Source organism: Pteropus vampyrus, unplaced genomic scaffold (genome assembly GCF_000151845.1).
Source record: "Pteropus vampyrus isolate Shadow unplaced genomic scaffold, Pvam_2.0 Scaffold32, whole genome shotgun sequence".
Classification (NCBI taxonomy): domain Eukaryota; kingdom Metazoa; phylum Chordata; class Mammalia; order Chiroptera; family Pteropodidae; genus Pteropus; species Pteropus vampyrus.
In genome coordinates this window covers 3,275,081-3,281,595 of record NW_011888813.1, presented here as the reverse complement: position 1 = coordinate 3,281,595, position 6,515 = coordinate 3,275,081, and the positions used below count along the sequence as shown (strand labels likewise).

At 35.9% G+C, this 6,515-nt stretch overlaps 1 protein-coding gene across 1 annotated transcript in view; it reads left to right on the top strand.

Moving 5' to 3' along the window:
- The first annotated feature begins 5,681 nt into the window (after nt 1-5,681).
- DIO2 (iodothyronine deiodinase 2) overlaps nt 5,682-6,515 on the top strand; it is a 173,013-nt gene continuing 172,179 nt past the window's right edge. Inside the window, exon 1 of the mRNA XM_023528824.1 lies at nt 5,682-5,767. The gene's annotated coding sequence lies outside the window, so the exon portion shown is untranslated. The remainder of the gene's footprint in view (nt 5,768-6,515) is intronic.

The window sequence follows — 6,515 nt, the reverse complement described above, 5'->3', positions numbered from 1 at the left end:
ATATATTACATATGTAATCTATTTTATACGTAATGTGCATATATTTTATATATAAAATTTTCATGAAATCTACAAATCTAGAATTATTGTGTTTAACATTATTGTGTGTGTTTAACATTAACAATCTGTGCTAATTGCTTCAAAATATCATAATTTACTTTTTATAGCCATTTGAGTTAGGTATTATAATCTGTTCTTATTTACAGATAAAGAAATGCAGGCTAAGAGAGGTTAAATAATTTACCTCAAGTCACACAGCTACCAGGTGGCATAGTTGAGACTTAAAATTTAAAGGCTTTTTCGCTGTCTACTCTGCTTCTTTATATGCTACCACATAAATAATAATAAGATTATTAGTGATAATCTGAAGTCCCTTCTAACCCCATGATTTCAATCATTTAAAAATTGGATTGTTTATTATTGTGTTATGAAAATAGCAGAAAAAACAAATATGAAATATTGAAATATTAATTTCTATAATATGGCTATTTTTTCATGGACTTATTTATGATTTTTTATGGGTGTCTGCATAGTCCTATTATGCATATTCTACCACCTGACAAAGGGTACAAAATTATATCAGAACAAGTCTTTTGAGTTGTGCCATCTTTCCCAGAGTGATTTCTCTTCAGTTATCATATAGTCATGGGACAGTGGGAACGCCATTGTGACTTTCTTTCTTACACTAGTAATGGTGTGTTAATGTACCAGTTGGGATTGAAAGTGATGGATAATATTAATTAATATTAAATAAAAGTTATAATAAGTTTCTCAAAGGAAAAAGACACTAAAGAAAAGTGCACAATGGTAAGTTTTCTTTGAGGGGAGCTCTGGGAAGGGAAGTTTAATCAGACATTGTGGGCTATGATGGAATTGTCCAGGTGAAGACCGAGAGGACAGGAAGATCACCTGGAAAAAAAAGCAGCACACGAGGGCTTCGAGATGTGATGATCAAGAGACGAATGGCTTAAGTGGAGGCTGTCGCTGGGGTTGGAAGCCAAAGTATGTGGGACATTTAAAATTTTTTATCCCCATAGTAATGAGAAGCAAAGTGGAGGCTTAAGCAGCAGAATCGCATGGTGAGATTTGCATTTTAATAAGGTTACTTTGGCTGCATGTTAGGAGAATGGATTAGAAGAAGAGAAAATATGCAAAGCAGTCATTTTAATAATCTTGTTGAGCCATGATTGAGGCTTAAAGTAAGGTGGTGACAGTGAAGATGGAGTAAAATTGATGTTTATGAGCATTATCCAGAAGACAAAATTAATGCTTGAGCTTCTGGGGACAGCAGTTTATCCTCTTTCTCTATCCTCTGAGTTTGGAATAAATTGAGGAAAGTTGACCCATGAGACAATTACATCATTCAAGGGAAGCTTAGGTGTGTGACCAATTCTTTCCTAATGCATTCTGTCCAAGTCTAGAATGTGAAATGACCCACTAAGGGAGTTTTATAGCCCATAGATCCACTTTCCTTGGATTGGTATCTCATATCTGTGCAGGCCCCATCATAGGGACAGAGAGAGAGAGAGATGGGCTTCCAAACCGCCTCTGCAAGCCAAAGCTGGGCTCTGACTCTGGTATGAGTCCACCTGGAAGCAGAAGGGCAGAATGCACATGCTTTTTTTAAAAAAAACATTTATTGAGATAACAATTTACAAAGTGTGATAGGCAAATTAACAGATGCTCAAAGATGTCCATAACTTAACCCTGAAACCTCTGAATATGTTATCTTCTCTGATGAAAAGAACTTCACAGATGTGATTAAGGTTAGGGATCTCGAGATGGGTATTGTATCCTGAGTTATCCAAGTGGGTTTAGTCTCATGACATGAGTTCTTAAAAGCAGAGAACCTTTTCTGATTGGGTTAGAAAGATTTGACAGGGTACTAAAGGTAAGAGATGTGTGAGTTTGCTTACTTCGAAGATAGGAAAGTAGTACACATACCATAAAATTTACCTGTCTAAAATGAAAAATTCAGTGTTTTCAACATAATTGCACATGAAGTAATTGTGTCTTTATAGATTTGCCTGTTCTAGACATTTAATGTAAGTGAAGTTATACAATACGTGGTCTTTTGTGACTGGCTTCTTTCAGATACTCTAATGTTTTTGAGGGTCATCTGTGTTGTGGCACGTATTAGTCCTTAATTCCCTATTATTGTTGAATAGTATTTCACCGTGTGGGTGTACCACATTTTGTTTATTCATCAGTTGATGAGCATTTAGGTTGTTTTCACTTCGCTATGCTGAATAATATTGCTATGAAATTCATGTACAAGTTTTCATGTGCACATAGTTTCATTTCTCTGAGACATAACTAAGAGTGAAATTTCTGGATCATATGGTAACTCTTTGTTTAATATTTTAGGAGCTGCCAAATGGTTTTCCAAAGTGGCTGCACTATTTTACATTTCTACCAGCAATGTATGAGGGCTCCAATATCTCTACACCCTCACCAGCACTTGTCTGGTTTTTTTTTTATTATTATATTCATCCGAGTGAGCATGAAATAGTATCTCATTGTGATTTCAACTTGCATTTCTCTGATAACTAATATTGTTGAGTATCATTTCATGTGCTTATTGGCTATTTGAATAATTTCTTTGGAGAACTATTCAGATTTTTAGCTCTTTTTAAAATTGGTATTTATCTTTTCATTGTTGAGTTGTAAGAGATTGTCTTTATATAGTCTAGATAGAAATCTCTTATAACATATACATAATTTGCAAATATTTTCTCCCACTCTGTGGGTTGTCTTTTTCACTTTCTTCATGGTGGCCTTTGAAGTATGGAAGTTTTTGATTGCTATGAAGTCCAACTTATGCAATTTTTCTTTTGCTGCTGGTGCTTTTGGAGTAATATGTAATAAATCATTGCTAACCCAAGGTCATAGAAGTTTATGCCTTTGTTTTCTTCTAAGAGTTTTATAGTTTATTAAATCCATTTTTAAATTATCAATTACAGTTAGATCTCTAATCTACTTTTAGTTAATTTTTATATATAATATGAGGTAGGTGTTCAACTTCATTCTTTTGCATGCAGATATCTATTGTTCCAGAACCATTTATCAGAAAAACTATTCTTTCCTCTATTGAATTGTGTTGGTCCCTTTGATGAAAATCAATTGACTATAAACAGGAAGTTTTATTTCGGAATTCTTAATTAGAATTAATAATTCCACTGATTTATTTGTCTTTCATTGTGGCAGTACTACCCTGTCTTGATTACCATAGTTCTTTAATAATTTTAAAATTGAGAAGTATGAATCTTCCAATGTTGTTCTTCTTTCTCAACATTATTTTGACTATTCTGCATTTTCATAGGAATTTTAGTAATAGCTTGTCAATTTCTATATTGAAACCAGCTGGGATTTCAATAAAATTTGTAGGGAATCTGTAGATCATTTGGAGGTAGATGTTAATAATGAAATATTCTGATCCATGAACATAGGATGTCTTTCCGTTTATTTAGTTCTTTAATTTCTCTCAATAATGTTTTGTTTGTACAAAACATTATTGAGAGAATGTATATATAATGTTTATATATGTACCAGTCTTGCATATTTTGGTTATGTTTATTTCTCTGTGTTTTAGAATGTACCAGTTTATAATGTACCAGTCTTGCATATTTTGGTTATGTTTATTTCTCTGTGTTTTAGAATGTGCCCACTGTTGCAACATAAACAGCCAAAGAGGGAAATACAGAATGGCCTGGCTCCTTCTCCTAAACTCATCAATAAGGCAATTTATTTCTTCTCCTCTGAGGAGGGTGAGGAAAGGAGGGATGGAAAGAGAACTGAAAGTGTTATTTTAATATAATTCTCTCCTAGGACCAGAAGTTCTTTAAGGCAACATGACCAAAGAGAAATAGCGATTCTCTCTATTAAGGAGAAACAGATTCTAGATCGGAGGTGACAGTTAAAGGAGAAGAAGGTATCAAAAATAATTTCCTAGTTTCTGTGTGAACAGTTGGATATATAGTAGTACTATTAGATGGGGGAACATTCAGATTAAACAGTTTTGGAAGAAGAAATTGAGATGGGTTTTGGACAAATTAGATTTAAGGTGCCTCTGAAATGTGTGAACAAGGATGAATGTGTAGTTAACTGTATAGATATTGACCTCATAGAAGGCTAGCAGCAAGGTTAATTTGGCTTAATTAGCATATCAATGGTAAATGAATATGTGCAGAGCAGTTGGAATCATCTAGGGAAGTTTATATGAGAAGAGAACCTAGAACTAAGTTTTAGGAAATTCCATCATTTACTGGTGAGGTTGAGCAGGATGAGTTGGGGAAGTCGAAAAGAGGTAGAGATATCTATGGTCGGAGGAAACAGGAGATAGACGTGACCTGAAATCAAGAACAGAGAATATTTCAAACAGGAAGGAGAGTGTCGAATACCATAGAAAAGTCAGGTAAACAGAGCTAGACCAAATTTGGTGATATTGAGGTCATTGTTGACCTTGGCGAGAACTGTTTTAGGGGATTTGTGGTAGGCTGGGAGACAAGATTCCGAGGAGCTAATAAAGGGACGAAAGGGACGAAAATAGAAGTAGTGACTGTGAATAAAAACATAGAGTGGTAATGGGTGGGAGAAATAAGTTGAAGATTTTTTTTTTCTTTTTAAGAGAAGAGAAACTTAAGAATGATTAAACATTGAGGGCAAAGAGGCCACAGAGAGAAAAAGGATGAAAATGAATTAATGTGGTTGAGCATCCACAGGACTAGGTTCTTAAAAAGGCAGGACTGTCAGAGGATCCACGGTACAGATGGATAGATTATCCTTTTAAATAAAGAGATCATCTATTCTTCACTCTGGAAGGATACGACATGTGTTGATGCATGTACCTTTTAGGTTTGCTCTTTGCAAAGGCTTCAGTGTTCACTGTAAAAGAGGAAGATGAGGTCCCCGATTGAAAAGGATTGGGCAGGTGTGGGAGGCTAGAGATTTAAGGACAGTAGAGAGCTGGGCGTACTACTCATGATGAATGGAAGAGTGAGTCAACAAAAGAGACATCACAGTATTGCCAGATGTTATTGAGGGCTCGGTGTTTGTGTGTGTCAGAGCAGATATTATTGAGGGAGAGATAGGCAAGTGATGTGATAGACCCTAAATGCCAATGACTGGGGCAATAAACCAAAAACGGAGATTAGTGGGCCTAGACTAAGGTCCCTGCTCACTCTTTCTTGTTTCCAAGAACAGGCTAAAATTAGTAGAACCATCTTCCACGTTGGTATTTGAGAAGGACTTGATGATTATGGGCAACAGTAGCCAACTGCTCATCTTTATTTCCCCACGAGGCTAGACAGTGCTTCCAGTTTTGTTCTCTTACAAAGAAAGAGCCAAGGGCAGCTCTGTAGAACAAGGATTCCTACCTTAGTTTACCCTTCCAGCTGCCTGATGTTAACAGCCCAGAGTATTTTCTTACAGTCATATGATTGTAACTACAATTCAGAATAAGATTCCAGACAGGAATTCGTGTCATCCAATTACAAAAGGTCATTGCACTAATCCTGAGCTGGAATGGGGGTAGGGAGAGATGCAAATAGCAAGGCTGATTTTGTCAAATGGTATGCAAGGGCATGTGGCAAGCTGGTGGTCTCCACCTTATATCCTTGGTTGTGATCAGATGTATGGGGGAGGAAGCAGTTACACTAAAAGTTACCATGAGGTTAACTGTATTCAATAGCAAGCCTTCTCTAGCCATAAAGAATTCCAGAATGCTGTGGCAGCCTTGCTGTATTACCCTCCTCCTCATCTCCTCCTGGTGAGACTTTTATGTGTGTGTGCCTTGGCAACCTCACAGTTACCCTGTGAAGCACATGGCAGTGGAAACATTTATCACATTATGTGCTGAAAAAAGTAAAAGAAATGGGAGTTGGCTGAACTGAACAAGTAAAGCAGGACTTGTTGATCAAGCAGTTGAATTAACTGTCAGATAATACGCAGGTGGGGAACACATTTGTCACTGGACTAAAATATTAGGCATCTTTCTTTCTGTATGTGTTTTAAGGAAAATTAGTTGTCTTAAAATGTTGTAAGTAAAAACTCTTAATGACGGGGTATAAATGAACACTTTTGGTGGAAAATCAGAATGTATTTCAATTACTATTAATCTGCCATGCTTCGTAAATGTCCAATATTTAGAAGTGACACAAGCTCATTTTGATTAGGATGTTTGGAAATATTTTACTTTCAAGTAATTGACTCAGGGTAATAATAGTTGAAAGTATTAACAGCCTGGTCATGGTAATAATAATAATGATAATGATTATTGTAGCTACCATTTATTAACTTTGGACTAGTCACTCTGCTAAGCACTTTGCATGCATTGTATCTGTCTAAGCCACACAACAATCTTGTGGGCTGGTGCTGTTATTTTATGGTATTTATTTCACAAAAGTCTATTTAACCAGCAAGCAAACTGGGCAATACTAAAATTTCAGGGCTGGAATTCTTCAGTATATCTGTCTCTAGAGTCCATGTTCTCTTGTGCTGTGCCATTTCCTCTGTGA